Genomic DNA, 13,555 nt, shown 5'->3' with positions numbered 1-13,555 from the left:
AATAATAAATTATGTTAAGAAAAATTCCATGATGCTGAATTAAAAGGCCATTGTTAAACTTCAGTTTACTTGAGGAAGAAACCCTAGCAGAGAAAGAGTACGTGCTCCGTACTCAGAGAGAATGAGAGAAGGAGAGAGCGGAAACGAGTGTTTGAGGGCGAAACACAGTGAGCATGGCGGCCATGCCGTCGGAAGAGATAAGGGGGAGAGTGTGGGTGGGGGTGCATCCGGTGTCAAGGAGGGTTTTTCACGAGGGGGTTTTTCAAATCCTACAAAGATCTCCTTTAGAGATAAAGTCATTGGTCCAGAGAAATCGAAGGCGTTTGCACTTGCAGGATCTCTATCTGGGGATAGTATAGCCACGGTGGTGGGCAAGCAGGGCGATTCCCAACCTCCATGTGTAAACTTCACTGAAGAAGCCAAGCTTTGTTTGGCAGAGCCTTATCGAGAAGCTTTAGTGATTAAGGTTCTCGATAAAAATTATAGTTACACAGCTCTTTCACACAAGCTTCGGATGGTTTGGCGCATCAAAGGTGGCTTTGATCTGCTTGATGTGGGGTTTGGGTACTTCATGGTAAAATTCGATGCATGTGAAGATCGTGAGAAGGTCATGCTTGGTGGTCCGTGGTTGATTGAGGGGCACTATGTTGCTGTAAAACCGTGGGATATAGATTTTCGGCCATGTGAGCAATCCTTCGGGTCTACGCTTGTATGGGTTCGGATTTCGGGGCTCCCAATCTGGTGCTATCAGGAACAGGCCATGATGCGTATTGCTTCTGCAATAGGAGTTCCCATCAAAGTGGACTTAGCCACTAAATTGGCTGAGAGAGGACGATATGCCCGAGTATGTGTTCAAATAAATTTAGGACTGCCAGTGATCAAGCATATCATTGTGGAAGGCGTAACTCATGTAGTGGAGTATGAAAGTTTAAATTTAATTTGTAACTCTTGTGCACGTTATGGTCACGATATGGCACAGTGCTTGGGTAGAGACTCTAGGGAAGGAAAGAGTGTTGATTCCGATGCCACCAAGCCACGGGACGGTACAAAGGGAGTGCCACATCCTGAGACCAAAAATCACAATTCAAATGAAGTAGAACCTAATGTGGTAGGTGGCGTTACTGGCGAGAATCCTGCATCGAATTTGCAAGAAGATTTGGAGGCTAATAATTTGGAAAGAAATAATGTTGAGGAGGCTTGCATGCATGATGAACCAGGCTGGGAGCAAGTTGTGAGGAAAGGTAAAACCAAGCTGGGTCAGAAGCAATCTAACAAGGTCCAAAGAGGCATTCAATCCAGAATCGATTCGGGTAGAGTAATCAGGCCCACCATTCACTTCTCTCACACGAATGGATCAAGCTCCTATCGTGCTAGGGTCGGGTCACGAGTCAAGGTCGGACACAGCGCTTCCCGTGTTGGTGAGACGTCGATCTCCTCAACCCGACACACCCCAGTGCTTTGCGGGTCCTCTCTCCGGAAACGACCAAGGCCGGGGTCCCTACAGAGCTCGCCAATTGAGAAGAATGGAGGCACGGTGGTGGAAGCATCGTCATGTCTTCCTGCAACCGTGAAGGAGGGTGTTACCGTGGCGGTTCCATTGGAGAAGGAAGGCGCATTGCCGGCTGTTACTGCGTCGGTAGGCGGGATTAAGGAGATATTCCAGGGAGATCCGGCAAAACTGAAGGTCACGGGAGTCACTTCCGCTGGGCAAGCCTCGGTTTGAGGTTGGTGAAGCACTTTGATTTCCTTGTTTTATATTTTTATATTTTATATTATGGATAGTTTAAATATAATAGCTTGGAATATTAGGGGTGCTTCTAATAAGTTAGCCCGGGTGAATTGTAAAGAGCTGGTTAGGAAATTTAAACCTGTAATTTTTATTGTGGTTGAAACTCACTGTCCTTTTCAACACTTGAAAATGTTCTGGGAAAGACTTGGTTATCACCCTATTGGTATAGTGGAGGCGTCAGGACACAAGGGGGGTATTTGGTTCCTTTCTGCAATACAGGGTGTTCACTGCAAATGGGTTGATGCTTTCGATCAGTGTGTTACAGTTGAGGTTCAGGTAAATAATGTGATTTGGAGGTGCAGTGGTATCTATGGTAGTCCTCAATTTAATACCAGAGTTTTGCTATGGGATTATCTTGTTACTCAGTCTTCGTCTTTCTGCGGGCCATGGATTGTTCTTGGTGATTTTAATGAAGTACTATTCTCTCATGAATCTAAGGGTTGCCTCTTCTCGAGTCATCATGCAGATCGGCTTGCTGCCTCTCTAGGGGATAGTAATCTGTTTGACTTGAAGACTATTGGAAGACAATTTTCTTGGTACAGAAGGGTTAAAAATGGTGTTGAGGTGGCGAAAAAACTTGACCGGGTTTGTATCAATAGTGGCTGGCTATCTCTATTTCCAGAGGCTTACGCAGAAATTTTAAATAGGCTTCAATCTGATCATTGTCCTATCCTAGTACGCTGTATAGGTCGTCCCCAACTGAAAAAGAATAGACCTTTTCGGTTTATTGCAGCTTGGGCAACTCATCCGGGGTACAGAAATATTGTGAACCAGTCATGGCAGGCTGGCTACAGAGAGATGCACGGCAAGCTTTCAGAAGTGCAGAAGAACTCTTTGGAGTTTAATTCTAAAGTGTTCGGCAATATTTTCGTTAGGAAATACAAATTGGAGAGACAGATTAATTTCCTTCAGAAGCGACTTGAAGTAATGGAAGATTTGTCTATGCGGCAAAAAGAAAAACAGCTGATTGAGGAATTTAATAACACGCTTGTGCAGGAGGAACTTCTATGGTTTCAAAAATCCAGAGAGCAGTGGGTAAAATTTGGGGATAGAAATACCAAGTTCTTTCATGTCCAGACTCTTGTGCGGAGAAAGCATAATAAGATTCATGGTCTCTTTCTTCAAGATGGGGTGTGGGAAACGGACCCGGATGTCCTTAGAAGGGAAGCTGAATCCTTCTATAAACGCCTATTCTGCCAGTCGGAGGATGTAGACTTAGGTTGTCTTGGTGATGTGCCACTGCCTTCCCTGAATGATGAAGCCTGTTGTAGCCTCACAGCGCCAGTTACTCTGGAAGAAGTTAAGTCGGCTGTTTTCAGTATGCATTCTTTTAAGGCGCCGGGCCCTGATGGGTTTCAGGCTTTCTTCTTTAAAGAATACTGGAAGATTGTTGGTTTTGATGTTTGGACTATGGTTCGTCATGCGTTCTCTGGTTTGGATATGGATCCAAGGATGATGGAAACTCTTGTGGTTCTTATTCCGAAGGTAGAAAACCCGGTTTCCATGAAGGATTTCCGACCAATTAGTCTCTGTAATGTGGTTTACAAAGTTATAACGAAGGTCCTGGTCAATAGACTTCGTCCCCATCTCAAAGAGATTATTGGGCCCCTTCAAGGAGGGTTTATCCCGGGGAGAGGAACCCCTGACAACATCATTGTAGCACAAGAGGTTCTCCATTTCATGAAGAAGACAAAGTCAAAGAAAGGCACCCTGGCCTTTAAGATTGATTTGGAGAAAGCGTACGATAGAGTGGATTGGGGATTTCTGAAACAAACCCTGGTGAGTTTTGGCTTTCCTCCTCCGACAGTCAATCTGATTATGCATTGTGTCACTGCTTCCTCACTGTCTATCCTCTGGAATGGGGATAGATTAAATAGCTTTACTCCGAGCAGGGGTCTTAGGCAAGGAGATCCTATATCACCGTATCTGTTTGTGTTGTGTATGGAGAGATTGTCCTGTTCTATTAATCAGCAAGTTGATAAGGGCGTGTGGAAGCCAGTTGCGGTTTCTAGAGGGGGTCCAAGAATTTCTCATTTGATGTTTGCCGATGATTTGCTTCTTTTCTGTAAAGCTGAAAAACAGCAAGTTCAAACTGTAATGGTAGCTTTGGAAAATTTCTGCAGAGCCTCTGGGATGAAGGTTAATGTGGAAAAATCTAAAGCGCTATGCTCCAAGAATGTTTCAGCGACAAGAAAAGAGATTTTCACTGGAGTCTCCTCCATCAGATTCGTTCAGAACTTGGGCAAGTATTTAGGGGTGAACCTTAATCACTCTCGGGTGACACTCGCAACTTTCAACGATGTTTTGGACAAGATTCGGGGAAGGCTAGCCAGCTGGAAAGGAAGATTGCTTAATAAGGCAGGCAGACTCTGTTTGCTCAACTCGGTAGTGACTGCGATTCCTACTTATCGCATGCAAGTATCTCTCTTCCCTAAAGGGGTAACTAATAAGATAGAATCCATGATGCGAAACTTTCTATGGAAGGGTCAAGCTGATGGTAGAGGCCTGAATCTAGTTAACTGGAAAGTGTTGGTCACTCCTAAGAAGTTTGGAGGTCTGGGAATTAGAGATCCCTTTTGTGCCAATATTGCTCTTCTTGGAAAACTAGTTTGGCAACTTTTTCACCATCCCAACAAGCTATGGGTTCAACTGTTGACGGAGAAATACCATTCTTCTAAGGATGATTGTTTTAGTCGGTCTCGAGGAAGTGGATCTTATGTTTGGAAGAGTATATGTCGAGCTTGGGATATCCTAAAGGAAGGTTTTAGTTGGTGCATTGGGGATTTGGAACAGAACTTTTGGTTCTCTAGATGGAGAAGAGAGGGGCGACTGTGTCAGGAGATGGATTATGTTCACATTTCTGATTCGGATCTCAGGATATTGGACCTTTGGTCATCTGGACAGTGGAACCTTGAGAATATCTATTCTCCTCTGAATCAGTCTCTGCAGAGCAACATTAATTCTTACAACCCAGATGTTCAAGCTGGTTCAGAGGTCGGTTGGTGTTGGACTGGTGCGGCCTCAAAGGTTTATGATGCTCATAGTGGTTATTTATGGCTCAGTAAGAAGATGTTTAGTTGGGAGGATAGGGGTAATTGGCTTTGGCTTTGGCGTCAACATGTTCCGGAAAAGCACAAATTTTTGGCCTGGCTATGTCTTCGGGAGGCTCTTCCTACTGCTGCATTTCGTTTTAGAAGGGGCATCTCGCACACGGATAGCTGTCCACGATGTTTCTCAAGTCAGGAGTCGGTTTTACATTGTATTCGGGATTGTCCAAAAGCCCAACTTGTTTGGCAAGCTTTAGGGATCTCCGATCAACCAGTGGATTTGATGAGTTGGTTTTTACATAATAGCAAACAGCGCCCCTTTAGATTCTTTTCTGGTCTCTGGTGGATTTGGTGTTCGAGAAACAACGAGATCTTTCATCCTCACGAGCATTGGACCATAGATAAGGTGATTGGTATGGCTTTGTCCTTAGAAAAGGAGCTCCGAAATATTTTTGAGTTGCAACGACTATCTATCCCCTCAACCATTAGTGGCTCTTGGATTCCCCCCTCAGTGGGTACCTTTAAGATTAATTGTGATGCTAGCTATCCTGGCAGTGGTGCTCGAGTTGGTTTTGCTTGTGTTAGCAGAGATTGGAAGGGAAGGTGGCAACGAGGCTGTCTGGGAACAATTGAGAGTCGTAGCATTTTGCAAGGAGAGTTGTTTGCTATTTGGAGAGGCTTTCTTTTAGCATGGGACTCGGGACAAAGAGACATTATATGTGAGACAGACTGTGTGGAGGCTTTTACTATTGTCAATAATTTACAAGATTGCTCTGGGTTTACTGATCATTTGGTGTTAAAAATCCGAGATATCATGTCTTGGAAATGGCGTGCTGATCTTCGGTTGATCTTGAGAGATGCAAATACAGTAGCAGACATCATGGCAAAGACTGCAATGAGGACTATTTCTCCCCAAGTGGAGCTTCCATTGCCTTGGAAGGAGTTTGAGAGTAGTATTCAGCGGGACTGCCTTTCTTAAGCAGTTTCTTGTTTTTTTTTCTTTCTTAGTTTTTGTTTATTTTTCTTTTAAGTCACCAAAAAAAAAAAAAGGCCATTGTTAATGTGAAAAGGTTTTTTCACTTAAATAAAATAAACACAACTCAAAATTACTTGATTTCCCTAAAAGAATTTTCAAAACGTAAATGTCTTCTCCTTAATAATATATAAATCGTCTTAGAGTTTTGAAAGTTATATAATATGTTAACCATGACACCCTCCAACGATTTATGCATGAATATTTCAAGAGAATTACTCATAAATCGTGCTAGTGTTCTCAACTTTATAAATTGTCTATCAATCGTCTATCTTATGGTGGGTGGAATTACGCGATTCAAGACTAAACCACTCAATACTGGCACGATTTATGTGCAAAGGCTAACTCTCATCTCCCTAACGCGATTTATGTTCAACTTTGGGTACTCTCAACACCCTGTCACTATTAACTAATCCTGAGGAGAGTTAGGAACTCCATACACGTGTTTTTTCCTAACTTGTCCATTATTTGTTTACAAATAGATATAGATGTATCAATTATTTTTAAAAGAGTATTTATTTAATCCAATCTAAAAATAACTATTAATAAAGATTATATACATCCACATCTTACTTTAAAAATAAATCGATATAATATAAATCGATACTCTTTTTCTTTATTTAATTTGGTCTTTTTAATGGAATTAATAATTAAAATTATAAAAAAATAATTGAAAATTATACAAAGCCAAATAAAAAAATGACAAAGAAAATTTCTATAACAAATAGGCATCAATAAAAATGATTAAAAAAATTACGAATATTAAAAATTTCATAAAAACTTAAATTTATGTTACTCAAAATAACATGAATTTATTTATACAAAATTATATTTTTTAACATCCTTTTGACTCATTTTTTTCAAAAATATTTAAATTTATGTATTAAAATTTAGTATTTTTCATTATAATTTTTCGGTACTCTTTTTTTTATTTAATTTGGTCTTCCTAATAGAATCAATAATTGAAATTAGAAAAAAGGTATATTTTTATTTTTTAAATTAAAATTTAAATAGATATAATTTAAATTTTAAATTTAATTAAATTATATCTATTTAAATTTTAACTTAAAAATTTTAATTAATTTTTTAAATTAAATTATATCTATTTAAATTTTAACTTAAAAAATAAAAATATATTTTTTTATAATTTCAATTATTGATTCCATTAGGAAGACCAAATTAAATAAAAAAAGAGTACTGATAAATTATAATTAAAAGAGTACTAAATTTTAATACATAAATTTAATTTTTTTTAAAAAAAAAAGAGTCAAAAGGTTAAAAAATATAATTTTGCATAATATAAATTTGAGTAACATAAATTTAAGTTTTTATAAATTTTTATTATTCATTGTTCATATAATTTTTTTAATATTTTTATTGATGCATATTTTTTTTAGAATTTTTTTGTTATTTTTTATTTGGCTTTGTATAATTTGTAATTCTTTTTGTAATTTCAGTTATTAATTTTATTAAAAAAACCAAATTAAATAAAGAAAAAGAGTATCAATTTGTATTGTATCAATTTATTTTTAAAGTAAAATGTGGATGTATATAATCTTTATTGATATTTATTTTTAGATTGAATTAAATAAATACTCTTTTAAAAATAATTGATACATCCATATCTATTTTTAAATTAATAATGGACAAGTTAGAGAAAAATACGTTTATGGGGTTCCTTAACTCTCCTCGGGAGTAGCTAGTTGAGGATAAATGGTGACAGGATGTTGAGAGTCTCCAAAGTTATCATAAATCGTACCAGGGAGCTGAGAGTTAGCCTTTGCACATAAATCGTGTCAGCCTTGTGTGGCTTAGCCTCGAATCGTGCGTAACTCCGCCCATCCTAGAACGATTTATAAACAATTTATATAGTTGGGAATCTTGGCACGATTTATGAGTTATTCTCTCGAAGTATTCATACATAAATCGTTCCAGGGTATCATGGTTAACCTATTATATAACCCTCAAAGCCTTAGAACGATTTATATAATATTAAGAAGAAGGTATTTACATTTTAAAAATTGTTTTAAGGGAATCAAATAATTTTGAATTGTGTTTATTTTATTTAAGTAAAAAATCCATGTGAAAACGATTATTCTTCGGTAGGTGATGAAATCGCGTGGACCAATTGGATGTGTTACATGTAATCAAACGATTATTCACATGTGGGGATAGGGGTGTGCATGGGCCAGGTGAAATTGAGTTTGATGTGACCCAGACCCAACCCAAAATATATACTGGGCCTATTTATTAGACCCGAACTCGGCCATAGACCCGATGAAACCTATACACTTTCGGGCCACGATTATACCGGGTGAAAATCAGGCCATTAACATTACATTACCTTGATACCTTCTTATAAGCTAGCATGTGAAAATATCCAAATTTCCAAGACTCCAACTATTATTTGACATGGTAAAATTCACTTAGAAAAATATAACAAGAACCAACTCTTCTCTAAAATTAAAGCATAGCCATAATTAATACTAATATTGTCTAATAACACCAAATATTTAAATCAATATAAATAACACAATATTATGCATTAGTCTAAAATCTTATGCATTTTAAATATAAAACATTAACTTATAGTCTTATAATAACTAATAACACAAAATATTAAGGTTTACAATACTTAAATTCCACATAAGAATAGCTATCATCCATCACTAATAACACAAAATATTAATTGTGTATGATGACCGGGCCACCGGGCCGACTTCGGGTGACCCGAGCCATGACTCGGACCTGACTCGAAATAATGATCGGGTCTATTTTTGAGACCTTTACCCGGTCCTAGACCCGGTGAAATCACACCAAAATAGCCCTAAAGTGTTCGGAACCGGGCCGAATCTTCAGAGCGGGTCAGGCCATGCACACCCATATGCGGAGACAGCATCTGGCAGAGTTATGCTCCTTTTCGCAAAAATTGTAGCACGTGTTAGACGTTATATCAAAAATTAAATGAAGGATTATGTTTTAGACAAAGTTGTGAGAACTAAATCGGTTAATAAATGGATAAGATAATTAGTTTAATAATTTAATTGGAATTTTATTAAATTCAATCAGTTTAGTTAAATATAAAATAAAATTATTAAAAATTTAATATATATAAATTAATGTAATTCAAAATTTTATAATTTTTATTTATAATTTATCATTAAAAATTTATTTTGTAGTTGTTTCATATTTGACATATAGCTTACAACACAATAGACAATGAATTTAGACAAATTAACACAACAAAATCCATAACAACACAATTAGAAAATTAACTCAGCAAAAAATTAACCATCAATAAATTATTTCAAAAAAATTAGCAAAGTACCATCAACACAGCTATTTAACAAACAAAGCAGTATCAACAAAATATATGAAATCAATCATCATCATGATTTATCATAATTTCATACAAAACTAATTAAAAAAACATAACAAAATAATCATAAATTCATAATCAATAACATTAAGGATATTTCAAGATCAAAATCATACAAAATTAGAAACTTAAAATCACAAAAATTAACAAAAAGAGACCAAATGAACAAGCGAAGCTTATCGGCAGTGAAGGAGGAACCAAACTGACAGTGACAGAGGAACAAAACAGACAACAAAAAAAGAACGAAACTCAACTGCCAGCGAGAGAGAAACCAAGCTAACGACGAGGGAAGAAAGGCGACACAGAGACGACGATCGAGCAAACTGACCAGCAAAGAAGGAATCAAACTGACCGGGCTTGAAGAGGAGACGATGACGACGTAGAGAAGACGGTCACAAGCTTCGATATGCAAGTCCAGAGGCAACGACATAGAGGAGAAGAACTTTGATCTAACCAAACGTCGCCCTCTCGTTGGAGAGAAGAGTTTGGCGATAGTGGGGCTGGGTGCTGGCTGCTTCTGCTGGTTGGGCATAAAGTTAGAGAGAGAGAGAGAGAGAGAGAGAGAGAGAGAGAGAGAGAGAGAGAGAGAGAGAGAGGGTTTAGGGTTATTGCTTTTGCTTGCGAGTGAGAAAGCTTGAGAGAGAGGGGGGATATGATTGGGAGCGTTTCATTTTTTTTTCAAAAAATAAAACAGGCCCGTTTTGGGATATTTTTTTTCTAAATCTAAACCGATTAATCCCTTAAAAATCCGGCCAATTCTGATAGTTTACCGGTTAACTACATGTTCGGCCGGTTCCTCTACTAATTTTCTGTAGGACAATTTATTATATCTATTAAATCCGCCAGAAGACCGGTTCTTAGTTAATCTTGTCAAATTGGTCGGTTCGGTTCCATTTTCAAAACATTGGTTTTATGGCCAATTTGGATAGGTCTATAAGTATTTTTTTTTTTTAACTTATAACCTATAAAAAGTTATAACATTAATGTTTAGTACAATTTTCAAATCTAACTTGTGACTTTCTAAAAAGTCATTTAGCCCAGTTTGGGTAACCAACTTAATTAAGCTCCTTTTGATAAAATAACTTAAACAATAAATGACTCTGTTAAAAGTAACTTATAAATAAGTTATTTTGTGTTTGGATTTTTAACTCTAGAAGTACTTATTTGACTAAAAGACAAATAGGTCCCTGACCTTTTAAAACGGGACATTTTCGTCCCTCAAGATTGGAAAATACATTTCGATCCCCCACGTTTTAAAACGGGAGACAATTATACCCTTCCGTCCGTTTTGGGCCAAAAACGGCAACGGAGCTAGCTGACATGGAGGGGCACTGAATGACGTGGCCGTTACGCTCGCTGAGGTGGATTGGGATGAAATTTAAGTGGACAAATTAGTCCCTGAAGTGCCAAACGACGCCGTTTCCACCAGTGAGCCCTATTTCATCCAAACGCAAGGTGGAAGTCATGGCCGCTGCTTGTGCGATCGTCCATGATGAGCGAGGGGGGTTCTTCATGCACAAGACCTGGACGAAGATCTTCATCCGCTATTGCTGGAGCTTGTGATCGAGATGGGGTTGCGCCGAAGTGCTTCTGCGGCGTTTATGCCATTCTTTACAAGTCAAGAACAGCATCTAATCCCAATAGAATATTTTTCGGGTGTCCATTCTTCAAGGTGAGCAATTATTTTTATAGTAGTTGGATGAGAGTGTTCTGTGTCTAATTATGGTGTTATCTGAAAAATTGCTCTAGGTTAAAGAACGGTGTTGCCGGTATTTTGTGTGGCTTGATGAACACTTGAAAAAAATTAGGGCCATGGAGTCTGAAGCATTGGGTGCTGTGGATGATGTTGGAGGTGTAGACATTGAAGATCATGTGGTGCGAAGTCAGGAATTGGAAGAAAAAATTCAACTGGTGCGAAGCCAGGAACTGGAGAAAAAAATGAAAGAGTTGGAGAGGAAACTGTTATGTATGGAGAAGGAGAAAAAATGAGTATGTGGCATATTGCTTTGATTAGTGTAGTTTTTGTTGTTGCTGTATGTATCTTAAAGTGGTGAGGATGATGAGTTGATGTACAATGTTGATGATGTAATGAAAATTGCCATTGTTGGCTATTCAATGAAAATTGCCATTGTTGAACAAAAAATAAGGTAGTAATTTTGTGAATCAGCTATTATATAAGGTAGTAATTCTGCATATATTATGAGCAAAATATGAACAACAATGTATCTGTCTTAATCCAAAACATAAACAAGTTTGCCACAAAATAACAAAACATATGGTTGGCATATAAACAAGTTTGCCAAACTACAATAAGTAGACAGTGTTGTTTAATTTATACTGAAGACTATGACAAAAAACAGAAATTCATTCAGTAGTGTTCAGTTCTTCTGATTCTTAGATCCAGAAGTTGGGATGAAATTCATTCCTATGTCCTCACTGCCAGCAACTTTGAAGGTCTCCTCTGATGTAGCGACACTGGCACTAGTGCTTTGAGTCTGGGTTGTATCTGGGGGTGGAGTTGCAGGTGGATTTGAAGGTGGATTTGCACTTGCTCGGGGCCTTCTGATTGTCTGCTTGGGTCTGAATTTGGAGGAAGTAGCTGGGGTTTTGGGTTGCCCAATTCTTGGCTGCTGGGATGGAGGCTTGAATGGAATTTGGACTGGAGCGGATGGTGTTGTTGCTGCAGCATTCTGGCTGATGACATGATTCTGCAAAAGTAACCGACTTATTCAGTTGTTCAAATGCATTGACATGAATAAAGTGATTGTGATTATGAGTGTATTATTTAGGGTGGGGGATGCTTACTGTAGACTTCTCTTGCACAGCACTATTCTCAGCCAAACTTTCAGTCTGTGTCTGGCTTTGATCCTATGCAACATAGATCAAACAAGGAAAGAACATGGACAAATTAGTCCTTAAAAAAAAGTTAATAGGACATCGTAACCACTGACAAAATTTAAAATGTACAGATCGATCCTAAACAATAGCAGGGATACCTCTGGTTGAGGGGCTGATTGTGATAGGGGAAGCTGCTCCAAGGGTTCTGTGTTTGCATCAGTCTTCTTAGCTTTTTTCTTTTTTGGTTTCCAGTTTGGGTTGCTTGGTGCTCCCTTACATGTCTTGTAGTTGTGGCCTTTCTCATTGCACTTGCTGCATGTCACTTGAAAGCTTCTCTTAAGCTTGTCACCCTGAATATGAGCCTCAGCAGGATCCTTGTTGCGATTGTGTACTTTAGGCCTCCCAATAGGTCGCTTGATGGGTGGTGGAGCAGGCCTCAGCTGGTCAGTGGTTACCCAAAATTCCTCACTTGGAACTGGTTTTATGCAATGTGCATATGTTTTGTGAATAGATTTCATACATAACCAGGGATGCACATAATCATCTACCTGGTCATGCCTCTTTCTAATTGCAGCAATACCGTGAATGCATGGCATGCCTGAATCAAAATCACATACCATATTACATATCATTATATTAGATCAGCCCTAAAATCATTCATAACATATTATATAGCAATATATTACATCATCACTAAAAGTATTCAAAACATATATATTACCTAGCACTATATTAGATCAGCCCTGAAATCATTCAAAACATATTACCTAGCATTATAGTAGATCAGCCTTAAAGAAAATCACTCAAAATTAAAGATATACCAGTCAGTTGCCAAACATTGCATGAACAAGTGTGTTTGATCAAATCCACATCTACTTTGGTTTGCTTTCTGCTAACTTGAAATCCCTTTCGTTCGTTATCTCCCACCCATTCGGCAATCCACTTGCTGTTGGGTTTTATCAGCCTCTGCAACCTTTTCTCCTGAACGGGTGCAAGCTTTCCACTATGGTGCTCTAACAGCCTAATATGCTTGGTCATTCTCCACATTAGGTAGCACCCAATTTCCTCACACATAGTCAAAACTGGCTTCATTCTGTACTTAACGACTTTTGAATTAAATACCTCGCACATGTTGTTAGTTAGGTTATCCACCTTGGGGCCATGACTGAAGAAAGCCTTAACCCAAGTGGCTGGTTCAAACCTCATCAGATACTCCCATGCTGCCTTATTCACCCCCTTCAGCTTCTCCATGGTCTCTTTGAACTCTGGTTCAGTGGTGCACCTAGTACAGTCCCATACGATGTCTCTAATGTGCATATCTTTGAACCTATTTATGAAGTTTTTCCACATGTGCATCACACAGTTCCGATGATGTGCTCTCGGCATTACCTCCTTTAAGGCTGGTAGCAGACCCTGCCAACACATAATATTGCATACACATATATGCAGCAGTTTAAATTGCATTCAGT

General features: G+C 38.3%; 1 long non-coding RNA gene across 1 annotated transcript; it reads right to left on the bottom strand.

The window, feature by feature from the left end:
• Window positions 1-11,870: 11,870 nt before the first annotated feature.
• LOC148550601 (uncharacterized) lies at window positions 11,871-12,574 on the bottom strand. The gene is made up of 3 exons (XR_015892023.1): window positions 12,245-12,574; window positions 12,054-12,116; window positions 11,871-11,956 (listed from the first exon to the last, which is right to left on the bottom strand). It is a non-coding gene; the product is annotated as an uncharacterized LOC148550601 (long non-coding RNA).
• Between the last annotated feature and the right edge of the window lie 981 nt (window positions 12,575-13,555).

This window comes from Arachis ipaensis, chromosome B7 (assembly GCF_059453495.1).
Source record: "Arachis ipaensis isolate K30076 ecotype BB chromosome B7, ASM5945349v1, whole genome shotgun sequence".
Taxonomy (NCBI): Eukaryota; Viridiplantae; Streptophyta; class Magnoliopsida; order Fabales; family Fabaceae; genus Arachis; species Arachis ipaensis.
Note: the sequence above shows the minus strand (reverse complement) of the source record. Positions and strands in the feature narration are given on the sequence as shown.